This window comes from Bos javanicus, chromosome 24 (assembly GCF_032452875.1).
Source record: "Bos javanicus breed banteng chromosome 24, ARS-OSU_banteng_1.0, whole genome shotgun sequence".
Classification (NCBI taxonomy): Eukaryota; Metazoa; Chordata; class Mammalia; order Artiodactyla; family Bovidae; genus Bos; species Bos javanicus.
The window spans coordinates 56145943-56165697 of NC_083891.1; the positions used below are offsets into that span (position 1 = coordinate 56145943).

Consider the following 19755-nt stretch of genomic DNA (forward strand, 5'->3'; position numbering starts at 1 on the left):
AAATATGCTTTAAAAATATGACTGCTTCAGACCTTTGCAGACTATCCCTTCTTATGCAAAACAGGGAATGTACAATTCAGATTATTCACTCTTTTACTAATCTTTGATGGTTGCACTTTGATAAATAAATAGATCATCTAAGATTCAATAGGCCAATTGCAGCATATAATAGCTATTCAGAGGCAATTAAACTGCCTTTTTTCATGCCGGCGTGTGAGCCGCCCTTTCACAACCTTCAACTTGATTCGTGGTGATTCAAAATTAACTTAAAAGTCTTGTTTGCTGACAGCTTAAAGCTTAATTGACTGAAAGCCAAATAGAGTGTGTTCTGTATTCAGCACTAAGGCTATTGATAAAGCCCTGTGTAAATTGCGCTTGGTGAAAGACAGCGATTGGACCTCCTGTTCTCGTATTAGTCCGCAACTTAGCATTGCTACACAGTCAGAATTGCTTTGTCAAGTCTTTTATCATACCAGGTTAACTCTCTGGAGCTCCTCCAGCAGCCGAGCAGTCCAGTACCGAGCGTCTCCGATACAGTGGGGCCCGCGATAATTCTGTTATTTATTTGTGGTTTCATTTTTTTCTTTAATACAGTATTGCCTTTCATTTCTGAACAGGACTGTCGTTAGCATATTTCAAGAACCTAGTGATCTTCTGTGTTTGTCTCTGTAACAAAGAGCAGGGTGTTTAGGGGTTTTGAAAAATATTTTTAAAAAAACAAGTATCATAATATTGATTTGTCTCTGTTATGACAATCAAATCTAGCCATTTTGAACATTTAATTAGGATAAGGAATGCATGCTTAATAGCTTTGAGTGGAATGTGACTCTTGCCTGACACTAACAATTATGCTGTTGAATTCTTTCAATACTTTTTCACAAAAAAAGATTTCAGTGATTATAGGTACCTTATAGGTATGTCTTTCTTTTTTTTACATTTACGCTTAAAGAGTAAATAGGATGAATTGTTAGAATATATTAGTATACTCTATAATATTTTATAGTTATACCTTTTTCCAAATAAGCCTAAGTAGATCCAGTGGTAATTAACAAAGAATGAAAAATTCAAAAGCGAAGCTAGAACAGTTTTCAGAAGCACTGTACTGTTGTCAGCTATTATGTTTATATATCTTAAAACTCTGTATGCTTTATTTTTGAATGTTAAGATTTTGATCTGTTATTGATTTTAAAACTTAAAAGTATAAATTTATCATGTAATGTGCTTTGAAAATATCCCATAAGGAACAGTTATGTTTTAAGTTTGGCTTTTTGAATTAATTCTGGGTACAGTGGCATTTAAATATGTTTGTCATGAACTCGTCCCTCTGTTTTCTGTTTCTTATCTTAATTTTATACAGTCAACTCTGAGATTCAGTATAGCAGATTCACTATCTTTTTTGAATTTTTTAAATTTACCTTTTATTAGCTACATTAATTAAATATTTGAAATGTGATAAAGCTTAAATTGCCTATTTTATGTCCTTACATTTTAGTGTAGTTATTTTAGTGTTTAGGACATTCAAATGAAAAACATAAAATAAAATCCAGTTTTGGTAATGATTTTGATGGAAATAATGAAAATGTTTTTTCATTATTGTATATTTCATATTCTATATGATTGGCAATACATTTTGCATCTTAAACATTTGCTTGCAAAAATTTTAGTATCTTTTTACTTCAGCATAAGACTTAGAATTGTATATTGCTGTCTCTTATTGATATTCTGGTAACCATGGCTATCTAATTTTACCTACCTTCCAATTGATTTCCAATAAGAACCTAGTCTGTTCATAAGGAATCAGTATAAGTTGCAACTTAGTTTCAAAATGACTGTAATTTAAAATAGTGTTGTTACTCCTATATACTTTTCAATAAAATAGTAATCATGCTTCAAAATGTAAAATCCAAAAGAGTACTGGTTTTATTGAAGTTTCACCTATACCCAGTGAGATTTGAGAGTCAAGAATGAATTGCTTTTATTGATCATATTTTTGTATTAACAGTTAATCTAACATATTTTTAAAGGCATGAATTATTTGAAAACAGCATTTTGTTTCTTTTTCACAATGTAGTTGTTTAGTATATACAAAACAATTGTATTGCTAGGAAGGCAAATAAAATCCCTTTTCTTATTTTTACCTTAAAAAAAAAAAGGCTAAATTTAATTGTATAGATAATAAATCAGTTTTGTTTTACAGTAATTAAACAATTGTAATGATTAAAAATAAAACTTATTACTTAAAATTTACTGTAGCATAAATGTTGATTGGTACAAATAGATGGTGTAAATATTGATTCTGCAGTCAGTAAGGGATTAGCAGTGAGAGATTCGTGGTACAGATTCTGAAAGGGATGAAAGTGCTTTGTCAGTCTTCGCTGACTTTGCTAGCAGTGTTTTGTAGATTGAAAAAAATAAGAATTTGCCTGAGGTTCTCTTTTTAAAAAAAGCTTTTTATTTTATATTGGAGTATAGCCAACTAACAATGTTGTGATAGTTTCAAGTGGACTGCAAAGGGTCTTAGCCGTACATGTACAGGGAACTTACTTGCGATTCTGAAAGAGTTTACCTGTTTCAAGGAGGGTGAGGTCAAAGTCAAGTCCAGTGGTACGACTTTTATAGGTTATACATTTTTTAAAAAATACTACATTTTCTGGCAAATTGTTATAATTGCAGAACTTTCTATTTTTATTAATTTATTGAAAAACTTTTCAGCTTTTTTTGAGAGTCAAAGTTCTCCTATGAAAGTGTAATTTATATAGATAATATGCTGATTTTGAATATTACCCTTTTCGCTTATTATCTGCACACTGTACTTTTATACTTTTACATAAGCTGATAAGTTTTAGTTTTACTACTTTTTAACAAATTTTTCCAAAGAAGTGTCTCCTTTTTATAATGACTAGACTGTTACTGGTTTTTAGCTAACTGTTTAGTTGCTCAATGTAGCTCTCAATGTACCTTAACAAGTGAAAAGGAATGGTGAGTTTTATAGTCCATGGTATATTGAAAGTATATTGCAGTGCTACCTCTAAGGGAAAATTTGACCATTAAAATTATCTGTGATGAGATTTGGTTTATATAACCTTCTTTAGTTTCTGAGCCTTGAATTGTTTTATACATTGAAATATAATATTATGATATTACATTTATCAAGCTATCCAAGCAGTGTAATACTTACTTGTATCTTAGCAGCTGAAACTTCATTTTGGGGTATTGATAGAAAAACGAAGAAGTTATAGATCAAATGGGCTGATAATTAAAAGACTAGAAAGTGTCTATTACTGTTTGTATTTCTATTATGTGTGTTTGACATTTTAAAGTACCTAAAGTGAGCTATTAAGCTAAAAGAATTAGTTATCTAAATATTCCTGGGAAGATATCAAATGTCATCCAGTTAAATAAAATGTTCACATAGTATCATGACTCTCATTTAGGTTGAAATCTATATTGAAAGTGATAAGTTGTAAAACTGTAAATGAGATCCTTAGTATCTGGCCATATATTTTTATTTGAGCTTTTAAAAAAGAAAAATGAATTAATGTCTTTCAGAAATGACATTTTCATTAATATTAGCTTGAAATTGAGAGGATTAGTATAATAGTGAACAAGAATTAACTTATGTAAGTACAGAGAAAATTACCTTGACCATCAAATTTACACCTACAGTCCAAAAACATTACTAAATATAGATCATTCTATATTATTTATTTAATCTTTCAGGTAATAGAAAGAGGATGAATACATCCTAATTTTCTCTGTACCTCATGATACCTAAAATAATACAGAACCCATTATGTTTGATACTCAGCGACTGAGATGATTATATATTGAAAAAGATATGAATAGCATTGATAAAAGAAGTAGTATTTTAAAATACATTCGAGATCAAAGCCAAGATTACTTCCTGATGAATTCTCTGTTGTAATTAGCTTAATTTCGTTCCACTTATATGTGATGCTGAATTATATATAATACTGAATGCTAGGGAAGACATCAGATTTTATTTGGCTAAATCAGAAAGAAAACAGTAGATTTTAACTCTGTGGGTTATGCCATGCTGTCCAAGAGGCTGATCACTATATTGATGTCCTTTTTACTAATCATTTGAATAAATCATCCTCTAAGCTAGTGGTGAGTACGTGTTAATATTTGGGGTATTTTTGAATAAGACAGTGCATGGTTAAAACAGAGCGGTTGAAAAACATCCCTAAGTGCTAATGAGCACTTACTTGGTAGTCTATACTAACGCTTTAGTGGATGCTGAACAAGTTTAGGTGTTAAGCTTTTTAGGAAGAGTGAATGATGGCTAATGATTATTTAATGACAGATCTCTGGACTGAAAGGCATTTAGCACTCAAAGTATACTGCAAAGCCTATTTCTCAAAGCTTCAGACAGGTTTATTTGGTCTCACCTTGAATAGAACAGTGCTGTATTGATTTCATTGGTGTGGATTTAAACACACTATTGGCTTAGAATAGCACTAGTATGCAGTAGAAAATGATTGTCTTAACCCTTATGGAGACTGTAAGCTGTTCTCTGATAGTACGACATGAACTTTGGAAATGATCATACATTTATTTGCAACATTTGGCATTCAGTATGTGAGTTAGGAAAATATTTGTGCATATTGGCTTATAGTAGACATTAACTTACATGGAGGCTATGTAGAGATAACTAAAACTTAAAGTTGTATTTTTAATTAGTGTTTTCTTCCATATACTGAGTATAAACAGTATTACTTTTTGAAGACAAAATATTAAAATAATGTATTATTCAATAGTGTAACAATTGCTCAGTACTTTGTATTTTTTCAGTATGTTTCAATATGCCATATATATGTATTCCATGTAAAGTCCAATTTAATCTAGTTACTTCATATGCTTGATAGAATAACTTCCCCCAAATTTCTACATTTGTTATGCACAACCCCAGTAGAAAATAAATATAACATTATTAATATACTATAGGCCAAAACTTATTTTGACTTTTTTCTAATTATGAATTTTATTTTCTCATTAAATTTTTAAGAAATGTTTTATATTATGTAGCATTTGAAGATACCTAGTATAGATTTATCTTGGAGCAAGTGTCAAATCTTGACTAGTTTCTATGCAACAAAACATTGGCTTACAACCGAGGAAGAGTCTGGATAGTCTGCAGCGATGCCACGAGTGCCCCCTCTCTTTGTGCCCTTCAGCTGGTCACTCCAACACTTAACCGACCTGACCTTCCTTATCTAGGAAATGTGGGTCTGTTTGGTTTGAAGAAGTCTGTGATCCCCCTTTTCTCTAAAATTCTGAAATTTCCCACTAACAGTCATCTAATCTTGGACCTAGGAGATGTTTTCACACATGCTACTTCTGGTGTGTTTCCTTTTCCCTTCAATTCTTAATTGTTTATCTGCTTTTGTAAAAGAAAAGTGATTATATAGAATATAATTATGTCATTATAACAGTATTTTGTAGAAATCAAAAACATTGTGTAAACTATTAGAAACATATTCATTTTTTATTTTGCTATACTGGGAGAAACAGTTTTATTTGAGAAAAATCGTATGCATGAAGCATCAATATATATGTATTTTCTAGGTTTTTACATATGGAACTTTCTGTCTTAATAAAAAATGAATTAAGAGATTATAAAGCTATCTCTTCACAACTCCTGAGTAACCTAATGATCTGAGTGAGTCAGGTAGAATTTTGAGGAAATTATTATGTGTTGTCATGTAGCAGGAGCAGGTTATTTTGTTTGTTTGTTTCTTTAAAGTCTTTAAAATAGCATGGCATCTTAAAACCCTGACTGTCTGAACGCACACATGCATAGGTTGACACTGAATTTTGTTCTCAGTGTTCACTTAAGGAGTGGTAGCCTCTCACAGTCCATAGTTGTAACTAATCAATGACTTCGATATCCAGGTTGTCTAAGTGTATATGCTTAACTTTTCAGTTAAACATTGGAAGGATTTTGCCAAAACTCAAGACTCAAAGGCTGTTTTAGTTTGATATGTGCAAGATAGGCAACTCAGAGCCAAATTACAAATGGAATTAACTAATTAATAGGAAATCACATACCACAATTACATGAAAGAACATCTCTGATGGCTCAGATGGTAAAGAATCTACCTGCAATGCAGGAGACCCAGGTTCTATCCCTGTGTCTGGAAGACCCCCTGGAGAAGGGAATGGCTACCCACTCCAGTATTCTTGCCTGGAGAATTTAATGGACAGAGGAGCCTGGCGGGCTGCAGTCCCTGGGGTTTCAAAGAGTCAGAAATGACTGAGCAACTAACACTTGCACTTCCATGCTTATTTGAGAAGGTACATAATCAAAGAAAAAAGGTCTGTGACAAAAGCATTGGCAAATAACAACTAGAGCCAATTGATAGACTAGTTATCCCTGTCATGAAATGAGAAAATGTAACACAATTTAAATATTATCTGTAATAATTTAAAAGGCACATAATTCTTCTCTCTACATATAGCTTAAAACATGATGAAAGCATAAATATGTAGAGATTAGAAATTAAAGTCCTTTGTAGCGATTTAAGCAATTCAGGTTGTCTTTTTCTTAAAGTTCTCTGAAACTAGTTAGAAGTCTCTTTGGAAAAAAATGTGCTAATATGTCATTTACACACATGTGTATTCCTTAGGCTATAGGAGGTCTCCTTTTTCTTTAGGTTCGGGCTGATAATGAGTGTATTCTTAACAGTTTGGGGCTATGGTTTATTTTGTCAGTGGATTTTAGACTGTTAGTACTAATGCTTAGTTAATTTGTGCTTATTTGCTTTTTCCTTTTTCAAAACTTTGCTTTTTTGATCATTTATTAATAGGATTAGTAAGTTAAAAGTCGAAGATATATTTGACCTTTTTATTTCTCCTTTAAATTTCTTTACTTATCTCTTTCTCATTTTATTTCTCCTTTAAGTTTCTATATTTAGTTGTTAAGAATTGTATGTTAATCTATATCAAATTTTAATAACTCATCTGATGCTTTTAAAAAGATAAAATCATATGTATTTCTGCTAATTGTACACTAGGTTATTAAAGTCTTTACTATAAAACTTTACTTGCAGCTTCACTGCCACTCATTTCCCCAGATCTGCTATTATTTCAAAGTTGTGGTCATTAATTCCCAAGATGCTCTATTGTACCTGACTCTGCTTTATTACTTCTGCTTAACACTTAGAGTGAAGAAAGCAGAAGAAAAAAGATAGCATGTGAATAAGTAAAATATTTCTCAAAATTAGAGAAAACATTGTAATCTACTGAGAAAAATAACAGCAAGAAATCCTTTAGAAGTTCTAATTTATTTAAAAGAAATATTTTAAATATTTAAAAGAAACATTTTAAATGATAATTTTTAGTGATGTCATTGTTAAATTATTGTGACCAAATGTATATTAATTCAAAAATATGAATACTGCAAATACTTCTTATAAATGAACAGATATACTTGTTAACCTCTCCTAGGTAGAACAAGGCAGTTATTCCTTTTGATCTGGTTTTATCTCACTGAGTTGATAGACATTACCTAGGTGAAAACGTGTTTTAAGTGAGTCCGATAAGTAACTTGTCACTTTATGAATAAGAATGCCCTCAGGGGTAACAGTTTATTTCTCCATGTGCTGTAATGCACACATATGAAAATCTTCATAGAATGTGTTCTAACAGTCCACCAAATGTTGGCTCATGGGTTCCATCTGATCTTTCAAAGAAACACATCATCGTGTCTATTCCAGTATTTTTACAAGTAAATGTCATTGCAGAAGTTGCCTTTTTCTAAACCTGAAAAAATTAAGAATTATTTGCTGTATTTTCAGACTTATGTAATTTTACAAGCCACAAACCACTATTTCTGAAATATTTCTTTCCTTCTGAAAAAGCTAATAATGGTCTTCTTAATGTTACAATCCGTGGTTTTTAAAACTTGACCTGTATCTCACATTCACCCTTGAAAGGTAAAGTGAACCAAGGATTGAACATTATTCTTGATAATTTTTAGCTGCAAGATTCCTGATTACATACATGCCTTAGATAGATATTTGGAATTTTTTAAATCCGATTTTCTCCCAAAATTTGAATGTTTGCACTAAAAGTAAAAGGAAATAAATGGATTTTTGATGATCAGGTAGACAGTAAAGAGAAAAATAAGATAATGCTGTTTGTGGAAATCAAGTGTAGAACTTGTCTGTGTTAGGGATAAGAAATTGTTACAAGAATTGCTCTAAAAAACATACAAGTTGCTCTCAAAGCTTAAGGTTTCTTATTATCAAAATAATTGACGTACCCCTAAGACAGTGATGATATTAAATTTCCTTTGAAAAAGAAGATCATTTTGGAGTGTTCCTTTCTTTTGCTTCTATCTTATTGTGTAGAAAATAGACCTGAAGTATTTTGTCAAGTGCTCACACACACAGTACATCTCTGTGTGAGGAGAGGCACTGTTTTAAAACGGCTTCATCAGCAGCCACAGAAAGATGTATGCGTTTCCAGAACCTATTATGGTCCAGCAGGGGGCTGTCGAGCATGCATACAAATTAATAGCATGTTTGTTTACTTCAGTGTTCAAGTGAGGGGGGGATTGGAGCAGCAGCAACAAAAACAGCGAAGGCCTCATACATTTGGGGGGTAGCTTCCATATGCTCCATCCGTAGGCGTGAGGAAGACTCTGGCAGGTGTGCCACCGAGCAGCTGGAACATATTCTTAATGCAGTAGTGGAAATGACTGTGCTGATACGGAGAGTTTTCTCTGCACACACCGGCAGCACTAGCTTTGGTAATAATGTGAGTTTGGAAATAAATTATGAAGTTCCCATGTTTGCATTTTTAATCAATACATCTTTTCTCCTTCCCTCCCTCCCAAGGGGAGAGAAAGATTCAAAAACTTCCGTGTTTTATTTTATTTACTTCAGAAGCACAGGTAGAAATGTACACGTTGGCCAAAGAACCATTTGCCATTTTGTTTTTCCATATCATCAAAATTTATTTGCCACGTTTTGTAAAAGTTGAAAGATGTTGCTGTGCTCTAAGCTGTGCCAACAAAAGTGAAAATAATATATAACATTCATATAAAAGCTTATGGCTTAAGGAACTTAATTACATATGTTATCAGTGGCATGGACTCATAGATTCTCCTTATGAGCTTATGAAACCTGGATTCACCACCAAAGAGTGTGAGATCTTTGCATTCTTTTTCACGTGCTGGAATGTTACCAGTCTATGTCTTTTTCTGTTCCCACGTAACAAATGCATCTTTGAAGTATTCAACTAATACTACAGTATTCAGCTGTAGTATATTGGATAGCTGAAATCTAGTTTTTGGAATACTATACCTTTTTAAAATCAACTTGTCTTAAAAATAAATATCAAAAGATTTTTGCTTATTTAAAGATATAAATAGCTAATAAAGCTTATTTAGATGATAACAATTACATATGGAGTAAAATTTGACATTTTTATTGTGCTGTGTTTTATCCAGTCTTAAGCAACCCTAAAAGTAGCAGCCAGTAGCTATGGAAAATATTTCAGCTAAACATGTGGGAACAATTTATTTACAATTGTAAAAACTCCACTGAGGGTCAATATTTTTCTCAGTATGACTTAAAACATAGATTACTCATTTTAAAATCTCAAAAATACAGTTTTAGCTGAGGGTATCAAGACATTAAAGCTAAAAATGTTCTATACTTATGTGTGTACATATAATTATGTACTCCAATGTGTATATGTATTGTAAAATTAACATTTTTGATTAGCATTGTGTAATGATTATTTAAAAAGCATATCTTAAAAATAAATTAATATTCCATTAGGCAAGTAGATATATCAATTTAGATAGTAGTCAGAAGTTGAAATTATTTTGATTGAAATACCTCTCAGAAACAGAACTCAACTCACATTTGAAAATTTAGTTTCTTTTAGGTTCTTCTGTTTATGTTCAGAAATATATTAAAATATATTTTCATTTGACATATTTTATTGTCCTGTACTGTTTTAAGCTCTACTTAATATACAATTTAATGTTTTTCATAATATCAGTTAATAATACCACATCACGTTTAATATGTCATTGGGACTGAGAAAAGAGAAACAGATAAAAATGAAAACTTAGAAGAATATTTTACTTGTCTGAAAAAAGAAAAATTTTTTATAATTTTATTGGGTAATATTTGCAGAGCTGCACACTATAAATAGTAAATCATATGTCTCAATTCTGAAAGTTCTCTTTAAGATTGCCAATATTAACAAATTTCACTTTGCTAAATTTACTGTTGTTCTTTAATAATCAATCATAACCTAATATTAGTAAATACACTTTATTGCAAATAAAAGAGTTGTAAAGAGCTACAACAAAAACTACATTCTAGCTTAATCCAAATTAGTATTATACATAGTCTTTGCCTGCTGTCCTTTAGTTTTCTGCTGTGAGATCTTGCAATTACTTTTTCCCAATCATTCCCATAAAGGCTTACAAAGCCCTTATTAATATATAACACTTATACCTTAATAACTACAAGTTGTAGTTTTTGCTTTGCTAGGCAAGTGCATAGTAAAAGCAATTTGTTTTTCTATGATGTAGTTCCAAAACATATTACTAAATAATGAAAGAGTGAAGAAAAAAAATTTTTAATTGTATTTTTATTTTATTATAATAGACATTTCTGAATTTTGAGAGTGATGTTTTAGAGTATATAAAAATTTATATTGAATTCAGAATATATTTGTATCATTATGAGTGTTACCTGGACTCTGTTATTGCCAGGAACTTCTGACATAACATCGGTATGCTAAAATTAATCTGGATGTAATGTTTTGGTTTGAAAAAACCCTACTGATACGCTCGTGATATGGTTTTAAATATAGTTATAATCTTGACATGAATTCTGATTGAATTTAACTGCATCATTTCATTTATTTTTACTAAAATTATAGATATTGTAACACAGATAATTCGGCTATAATAAGCATCTGATACTGAACCCTAAACAAAGAATCAAATTTTTGATGACAGTTTTTCCAGGTCAAATCACCCAATTCTTAAAGTATATTCTCAGAGTAGTAATTGGTGGTATCTTCTTCTCAAAGGTTTTAATACCTAACACAATAATAGTGCCCCATCAATATATGGCTAATAGCAGATATAAAGTGTCTGCTGGTAGGCCATCTCTCATAAAACCGCCGTTAGCCTTAATTCAAATCCATTGATTCCTATTCCAGTTAAAACTGAAGAACTTAATATGTCTTTTAATCCTTTTATTGTAAGCTAGGATAAAATTAATTTTACCCTGAAACTGCACAAAGCCAATTAACATGATCTTTAGAGTTATTTAGTAAAGTGCTTCAAACTGTTAAATTTATCTTGACCTCTCGGTTGCACTCTCTGACTGCTTTTTAAATGAAGCAATCAATATCTCACAGCCCTTTAAATAGCTTAAACTTCTCAAATATTTTACCTGTGTTCTAGTTAAGCTGTAAGTAAAGGGTTTACTCCTGCTCCTGAAAATCTAGAGTCAATTATGCTAAATCTAAAGACAATTATGTACTTTTGAGGAACACTGTATGAATTAAACAGTTGTTTTAATAAAATCAAAGGCTCATATTTTGTTTAAAGCCACCCAATAATGAGGAAACATTATTTTCACACAGAACAAGTATTCTGTTTGCAGCTTCAAATATAGAACATTGATGTCCTTTACCATTGCATGTAGCTTCTGTTTTCCACACAGGGCTAGTTGAAGGTATTAATTTTCTTACTGTGATAGGGTGATCAACCGTCCTGTCAAGAAAATGGATCTCCATGTCACCCTTTAGCATGATTAAATGGACCCATGTCTCTGTGAAAAAACACCAAATTTTCATGAGACAAATGAAACTGTAGAAAGATCTACTTTTCCAGAATTATTTTATTTTTTAATATCTCAGAATCTCCCATTTGGTTGTCTGTTTGTAGGAAAACATTGCAGTTAATTGTGTATATCTTGTATTATTTAGGAGAAAACAGGCAAAGCGAGTGATTTTCAATGTTTCCAAATTTGAAAAAAAAGAATCAGAAATTGTTAGGTGGTTGTTAGAATAGTAGCGGGGATGGGCCTCTATCACCTTAGACATTTACTAATCAGTCAGTGTCTCTTTTAGGGGATCCTTCTCTTGTCCTGACTTCTGTCCCTGTTAACAAAGAGCTATCATCTTTTCAGATCTGAGTGCTGATAAAAATTAAATACCATGGAATTTCAGCATCAGTAGTGTTCAGAGCCAGTTGGACAGCGTTCTTATGAGCCTGAGCCAATGCCAAACTTTACATTACACCAAGTAGGGTACTTGACAGCTAATTAAGATTTCCTATTTTGGCCACTTAGCAGAGGTCACCTGTTATGATTCTTGCTGCTAGCTAAAGAATAAAATCTACCCAGGGCAGTTTGAAAGAACATTAGTAAAACTTCCCCAAAATATCAATTCCTCCTTGAACGAGTGAGAGTTAGGACAAGACTGAGGTAATTAAACAAAAGGAACCTAGCGAAGGTGGGGGCCCGGGGTGGAGGTGGAGCCCTCCAAATGCCCCTGTTGTTCCATTTCCTATGGAAGCCGTCCGTGTGTGCCCCGCGCCCCCGCCCCCTCGGAGCCGCGGCCGCTGCGGAGGCTGACCGGCTGGGGTCAATGCCTTGCCTATTGATCAGTATCCCCGCAGCCCCCTGCTCCGGCAGCTGCTTCATTGCTTCTTTCAGGGCCTGCTTCAGTACATTAGAATAGAAATCCATAACCAGAGCTGTGCTCATCCAGGCAGGGGAAGAAACTAAATTAAATGGTATAAAACAATCTTGGATCAGGAGTTTGTGCCAATTCATCTTGATCTAAGATGTCACACCGGGCTCTCTGTCTGAGCACCTGGGCTAGAGGCAGCCATAGTGAAAATAGATGGAGCCGCGATCATTCATTTGTCAGCTGAGGAGCCAGGCAGCGGTTAGCAATTCCCTTCTGCAGAGGTCAGCTGACAGAACAATCAGTGCAACTGCAGAATAGAGCTTTCCTTTGAACTATTGTTACGGAGCATGCTCTTGCTGAGACACGGGGGGGAGGGGAGCTTGGTTGGCTTCCTGTTTCCAGAAGACTATGCAAAGAATAAAATACGTGCTCCTTGAATCTAGAGGCCCTGGCACCCAGCTCGCACTCCTGCTGTCTGTTCTTCCCCACAAATAAAGTTGGCTTTAATTGCATGTACTGAGGTATAGATGATCAAACTATAACATATCACTTTGTCTGGAATTAGGGTCCATTTTCATCCTTCTAAACACCATAGGCAGGGATGTTTGATTTCTCTTCCTGTTTAGTGTGGTTGAGCTTTTAGGGTGTCTTCCTCCTTTGATTAGTATAAACTATCACAGATTAGTGTCATACTTTGAATCTGTACTCACTTTTACTAACATTTCCTCTTTGTCTTAAAAAATCAGAAAAAACACCCATGAAGAAATAGAGGTGCGTACTATGGTATGTGATTAGAAGACATAGCTATGTTATGAAAATATTTTTAAACCTTTTAATTGAGACTTTTTATAAAAAATGTAATTCATGAAATATGACTTAACATGACTTTGAAAGTTATAAGTTTGTAACATTGGGGAATGTTATAAAGCAGCCTGTGTGTGATTTGAAATACACCAAACAAAATAAAGCAAATTAGGGAAATAATAACTAAAATTTTATGTGAAAGAATTAGAATAGTTTTAAAGATAAATCTATTCTCTGTTGTGTCATGTATAAGACAGAGCTGTATAAGATTTTGTCTTTCTATACATGCCTTAGTGGCAAATTTCCTAAATTAACTTTTTTTTTTAAACAGTAAAATGTAACATGCAGAAGCTAAGAAACTATAACAATGACAGGAACAAATCTTTTGTGTTCTCAGTTGCACCAAACTTTTCTTGGACTCCAAATAAACAATAACTACTCTTTGATGTTACCACCTTAATAACTAATCCCCCTTTTTTCCTTAAGTACCTTAATGCCACCTTCTTACTCAGTGATTCCTTTCGGACTCTTAAATTCTTTATACTGTCTTGCCATTTCCATTTCTTAGATTCAGCCCACATCCTATTCTGCCTTCAGCAGAGCTAAATAAATGGAATTTAAGTTTGCTAAGAAGCTTTGTGTTCTAGGTGTTGTGTGTGTGTTGTTGTTGTTTTTTTTAATTTAATTTCTAGAAAGAGCAGACCTATCTCTCTTGCAAGGGCTTTAAAAATTTTGTTTTACTTTTGTTTCAGTTAATTTGGATTTTTAGAAGAATTCAGCGCATGATATCTGGTATCTTTCTGCAGTGTTTTCTATGAGCTACCCAGAGCTCACCATGGATCTAGAAGCCATCCACTTCTCTGCATCTCCTATTTAACATCTCAACAGCAAACCAATCTTAACCTGTCGCTTTCATTTCTGCAACACCGTCTTTATTGATCACCTCATACCCAGCGTCCTTCATACACACGCAGAATGGCTTTCTAAACCCTTAAGTTCCGCTGTTCAAAGGATGGAAAGATGGGGGTGTGACCAGTAGAGTCGTCTGTGATTTGCCCTCATTTTTACCTCTCGCTTCTTGACTTACAGTGTTCCAGCCCCATTACCTATCCTTGCAGTAGAAATCAGCAAATCCCTTTATGCTCTAGGTTCTTACACATACTGTTCTCTTAGACCATGAAGTTCCTACTGGTTTTGTCACCATTACGTTTCTAATTCCTGTTTAGTCGCCTTTAAGATCAGTGGGGATGGGGACTTTGCGTTTCTTATGCCTATTCATTTATCTTAATTCTTCCCATATGAATTCATTAGTTCATATTTGCATAATGCCATGCATACGCTAGATCCCCATTCTTATATGACGAATGATTAACTGAAGGGGTGAATTGTGAATTCTGCTACTCACTGTCCTCCACTTGATCATTGCATCAGCCATCTTTTGATTCTGCTGCTTCTGCTGCTAAGTCACTTCAGTCGTGTCAGACTCTGTGCGACCCCATAGACGGTAGCCCACCAGACTCCGCCGTCCCTGGGATTCCCCAGGCAAGAACACTGGAGTGGCTTGCCATTTCCTTCTCCAATGCACGAAAGTGAAAAATGCAAGTGAAGTCGCTCAGTCGTGCCCAACTCTTAGCGACCCCATGGACTGCAGCCCACCAGGCTCCTCTGTCCATGGGATTTTCCAGACAAGAGTACTGGAGTGGGATGCCGTTGCCTTTTCCAATGCATAAAAGTGAAAATGAAAGTGAAGTTGCTCAGTCGTGCCCAACTCTTAGCGACCCCATGGACTACAGCCTACCAGGCTCCTCTGTCCATGGGATTTTCCAGGCAAGAGTACTGGAGTGGGGTGCCATCGCCTTCTCTGAAGGCAATTGCACCAGTTATTCATTTGGTTCTTCTTGACACCAATCTTCTTTTACCTCCCAATCTACCTTCCCATTCTGGGGCTTCCCTGGTGGCTCAGTCAGTAAAGAATCCACTTGAAATACAGAAGACTGCCTGTAATGCAAGAGAGACCTGGGTTTGATCCCTGGGTCAGGAAATTCCCGTGGAGAAGGAAATAGCAACCCACTCTAGTATTCTTGCCTGGGAAATCTCATGGATAGAGGAGCCTGGCAGGCTGCAGTCCGTGGGGTCACAGTGATTCAGACACAACTTAGCGACTAAACCACCACCATCACCTCCCATGCTTCTGCTATCATGATCTCTCTGACCATGAATCTCATGACACCGGCTTATACAAAAACTGTTCAACAGCTTTCTGTTAGCCTAACATGAAAATTCTTCAGGTTGCTATATGAAGACCTCTGGTGTTTGGTACGCCTTAAACCCTCCCTGTTCTCATCCCCTTGCCTTTCCTGCAGTAGTATAGAATAACAAAGGAAGAAATTTGTCTCCACAGAGACAAAATAAAAATATCTAGAAGTATTCTGAAGTCCCTGTTGCTAATTTCTTAGTTGCCATACTGCTCTGTGGGCCCATTGTATTGATTTAATTAATGTATAGAACAATGGGGTGAAAGAGACAAGAAAAACTGGATGGGTTAAAATTAGAAAGACAGAAATCTGACCTCCAAATCAGGATGGCTCCAGAAGTTTGCCTTTGAAATCCCTCTGTACCCCATGTACAGCTATGATGGATAAAATATTCAAATAGAAAACCAACAAGGCATAATTAGGCTCAAGAAAGATAGTATCTTTGTGGACAAGTAATGGAACAGAAATGCAGTAATCTCGACTGAAATGATTAGCTGCTTTTCAGAAGCAGGCTTTGGCTCCTATGAGCAAAGAGAACTTAAAATACCTAAGGCCAGGCTTTCTCAGTTCCTGCAAGACTATTGAAAGAATATGAATACATTGTTACTCAGTCAAAGTGGAGGTTGTATTATTAAAGGAGAGGAGGAAACTGGATGCCACTCTGTGACTCTCTGTTAAACATAATAGAAAATAATGAAGTGAGGTGGGTTCAATCTGGGAACCTAGAAACAAAGAGAAAGAGAGAATAGAGAGAAAACCTAAGGAAAGTGGGAGGAAGAGAGATAGTAAAAGTAACAGCAGAAATGAGTGAAATAGAAAGCAATGAAACAGATCAAAACCAGGGTACTTTTGGAAATCTGGTAGGAAGTGTATTTCTAGAAAAACTGATCAAGAGGGCAGGGAAAATAATATTGAGAAGGCACAAGCCTCCCAGGTGGCACTAGTGGTAAAAAAAAAAAAAAAAATCCACCTGCCAATGTAGGAGATGCAAGAAACGTGGGTTCAGGCCCTGGGTCAGGAAAGTCTCCTTCCCCTGCAGTAGAAAGTGGCAACCCACTTCAGTATTCTTGCCTGGAAAATTCTATGCACAGAGAAGCCTGGAGGGTTACAGTCCAGGGGTTGCAAAGAGTCAGACACGACTGAGTAACTGGGCACAAGTAAACAATACTTATAAGAATTCATAGCAACTGATACAAGTGAGATTTTTTAAATCATAGAGAACAGTCTAAATAACTTCAGACCAACACTTTTAAAAACTTGGATGAAATGCATAATTCTAAAACTGTAAGCTATCTGAAATGATTTAAGAATTTAGTGGAAAATCAAGCCAAATAATTATTACAGAAAATTAACTCATAACAACAACAACAACAGTATTCTTTCCTCCACCCTACGCCTTGCCCACCCCTGCGTCCGCTACCTCCTGATCCAGAAGAGGGTCATCCTGACACAGGCGCTGTCAGTGGTGGTCACTCAATCGTGTCCGGCTCTTTGCAACCCCCCTGGGTTGTCGCCCACCAGGCTCCTCTGTCCATGAGATTTTCCAGGCAAGAATACTGGAGTGAGTAGCCATTCCTTTCTCCAGGGGTTCTTCCTGACCCATGGATTGAACCCCAGGTCTCCTGTATTGCAGGCAAATTCTTTACCATCTGAGCTACCAGGGAAGCCCACAGGCCCTGATAATTGTAAATAATTTCATCTAACTTCAATGATTCTTTAACCGTTTTCAGAGAACTGGGGAGTAAAAGTTAACCCAGTTTTAGAGACATGTATTATATTCCTACCAAGAGCCAACAGGAATAGTACATAGAAAGAAAATAGTAGTTCAATCTTACCCATGGGCGTACACTCAAAAACCTCTATGAGCAAATTTAGTTCAGAGTTTGTCTATTGGCCTGTTTACCTGCCTACCTACCTACCTACTGGTTTTCATTCATCCATATACCCAGAGTTTATGGATAGAACACAAGCATGGTTCAAGGCAAGAAAATATACATTTCAGGTAACATTGATATGATTATATAATAGATAAAAAATATTTGATAAGGTCAGAATCATGGTGACCTCTAGGGTAAGAGAGAGGTGTAGTAAAGTCAAGATATAACCCATAGTAGACTAGCTGTATCCACATTAGTTAATTTTTGGGAAAACAGTGGAAACAGTGTCAGACTTTTTGGGCTCATTTTTTTGGGCTCCAAAATCACTGCAGATGGTGACTGCAGCCATGAAATTAAAAGACGCTTACTCCTTAGAAGGAAAGTTATGACCAATCTAGATAGCATATTCAAAAGCAGAGACATTACTTTGCCAACAAAGGTCCGTCTAGTCAAGGCTATAGTTTTTTCTGTGGTCATGTATGGATGTGAGAGTTGGACTTTGAAGAAGGCTGAGCACCGAAGAATTGATGCTTTTGAAGTGTGGTGTTGGAGAAGACTCTTGAGAGTCCCTTGGACTGCAAGGAGATCCAACCAGTCCATTCTGAAGGAGATCAGCCCTGGGATTTCTTTGGAAGGAATGATGCTAAAGCTGAAACTCCAGTACTTTGGCCACCTCATGCAAAGAGTTGACTCATTGGAAAAGGCTCTGATACTAGGAGGGATTGGGGGCAGGAGGAGAAGGGGACGACAGAGGATGAGATGGCTGGATGGCATCACTGACTCGATGGACGTGAGTCTGAGTGAACTCCGGGAATTGGTGATGGACAGGAAGGCCTGGCATGCTGTGATTCATGGGGTTGCAAAGAGTTGGACACGACTGAGTGACTGAAACTGAACTGAATTATTTTTTAAAATCTGAAACACTTATGGAAAATATTAGGATTTTATAAAGCTGGTTGTGTACATATATTTACATCCATATTGCACCATGTATTAATGTTTCATTCGTTTCTATTGCTGAATAATATTTTATTGGATGAATGTAGCACATTTGTTTAGCTATTTAACCACTGATGGACTTTTGTTGTTCCTGCCTTTTGGTTCTTGTGGGTAATGCTGTTGTAGACAATCATTGTGCACGCTCAGTTGCTCAGTTGTGTCCGACTCTTTGCAACCCCATAGACTGCACCCCACAGGCTTCCTGTTCATGGAATTTTCCAGGCAAGAATACTGGAGTGGGTTGCCATTTCCTACTTCAGGGGATCGTCCCAGCCTAGGGATCGAACCCATGTCTTCTGCATCTCCTGAATCGGCAGGCAGATTCTTTACCACTGGGCCACCAGGGAAGCCTGGACGTTCATGTACACGTCTTTATATGTACATTTGTTTTTACCCCTCTTGGGTAGATACCTAGGAGTGGGATTGCTGGGCCATCTGTTATAACTCTAACTACCAAACTATTTTCTAAAGTAGTTGTATCATTTTACATTCCCACCAGGAATGCATGAGAGTTTGAATTTCTGTACAGGCTCAACAATACATGCTATGGGCTGTCCTTGTAATTGTAGCCATTCTGATAGATGTAAAATGGCATCTCACTGAGGTTTTCATTTTCCTAATGACCAGTGATTTTGAGTAGCTTTAATGTGCATATTGGCCATTCATATATCTTTGGGGAAATGCCTATTTAAATTAGTTGCTGATTTTAAAAGTTGGGTTTTCTTAATATAGAGTTGTCTTAAGAGGTTCTTAGGTATTCTGGATACAATCTCTTATTAAATATACAATTTGACAATTTTCTCTCAGTCTATGCGTTCTTTTTAGTTTCCTGATTATGTTATTGGAAGCTCAAAAGTGTTTAATATTGAAGTTCAATTTGAAAACATTTAAAAATTTTCTCATGTTTTGCTATAATATCTAAGAAATCATTGCCTACCCCCAAATCATGAAAATATTAATCTATATTTTTTCTGCAAGTTATTTAGTTTTAGTTCTATATTTAGGGCTGTAATCGATTTTGAGTTCATTTTCTTGTATCATGAGAGGTAGAAATCCAAATTCATTCTTTTGCACACGGATAACCAGTCATTTCAGTGCCATTTATTGAAAAGACGGTTCAT

At 35.1% G+C, this 19755-nt stretch overlaps 1 protein-coding gene across 4 annotated transcripts in view; it reads left to right on the top strand.

Annotated features, from left to right (window-relative positions):
* WDR7 (WD repeat domain 7) overlaps positions 1-19755 on the top strand; it is a 353722-nt gene that overhangs the window by 177479 nt on the left and 156488 nt on the right. The window lies entirely within an intron of this gene.